The sequence below is a fragment of the Palaemon carinicauda genome, chromosome 38 (genome assembly GCF_036898095.1).
Source record: "Palaemon carinicauda isolate YSFRI2023 chromosome 38, ASM3689809v2, whole genome shotgun sequence".
NCBI lineage: Eukaryota > Metazoa > Arthropoda > Malacostraca > Decapoda > Palaemonidae > Palaemon > Palaemon carinicauda.
The window spans coordinates 68,420,197-68,421,574 of record NC_090762.1 but is presented as its reverse complement, the minus strand read 5'-3'; positions in this window follow the sequence as shown (position 1 = coordinate 68,421,574).

Genomic DNA, 1,378 nt, shown 5'->3' with positions numbered 1-1,378 from the left:
GTCATCAGCAACCATTGCGTCGTACTCCTTGGTCCTAGCTTGGGTGGAGAGGGGGCTTGGGCGCTAATCATGTGTATATGTTCAGTTTCTAGGTCATTGTCCTGCTCGATTGGGCAATGTCACTGTCCCTTGCCACTGTCACTCATGATCGGCCTTTAAACCTTTAAACCTTTGAAGTGAAAGATGTCCAGAGAGGTGCTACGTTTTGCCACCTCCTGCTACGTCATCAAAAATCCTTGAGAATTAATACTACGGTGTCACCTCCCAAAGCTACCAACCCGAGGGCCTTGAAGCCACCAATCAGAACAGGTAGAGATTTGTAGATTAATCTACCAACCCTAAACAGCTTTTATGCTGCTTCACACCGGTAAGAGAAACGTATTACAACAATTGCAATAGTAAATATGATGAACTTCATCTAGATATCATGTCTTACGTCATTCGATTAGTATCAAAATTTAATAGAACTATTTTCTAAGATAGTTTCATATCTTACAACTTAACCCTTCAACAGGAGAACATTACAGGTAAACGGAGAAAGGTTTTATCTTGTTAGAGGAAGATAATCAATACAAATAAGTAGCGTTCTAGTTCCATAACTTGATGATTAACATAATACTCATTCAAATGACCAAGTTGTCAGTAGAGGCCCAATATTCTGGAGTATCTAGAAATAATACTTTGGATCTTGATCCCTTTAATAACATGAATACCAACGCATACAGGAAAAACAAAACTGAGAAACACCACTTTACACAATGGACAACTTCCTGAGCACAACAAAGAAGCTGCAAATTTTTCCTGAAAGCCGCACCTAACCGACATTCGATAATGCACACTTCTTTGCCCTTTTGTTTCTTGTTTGGATTAAACCGGCCTTATGCCACTAGGGTTTTTTGCTGTTACGAGCAGCTGGTAATAGCATTCAGAGACACGATCGACGTAAACTTTCAAAGCGGTCATTATTACACACACGACCGCCCGAGACCTTTCGTTGCCAAGGGCCACTGAAAGATTTAGAGGAGTACATTGATAGATTGATTGATTAGACTCCAAACAAAACATAAGCGATATACAATAATGGCTGTAGATGCTAGTAAATCGCTAAATTCAAAACTTGAATAAAAAAAAAAGGAGAAACGAACGTTAAAAATTGAATAGCATGAGGTGCCGGGGTACAAAGTAAGATTTGTCTCGAGTAATCAATCCCCTTTCAACTCCAATTGTACAGCCGTCTGCCACTCGTTCTTGAATACAATTGCTGAATAATCTCTGGACATTATCGCTAACTACCGTAATTATGGACAAACGCATTTTTCGAAAGAACAGCAATTAAGCGAAGACTACTTCTTAAGGAGGAAAATCTATACAAGAACTA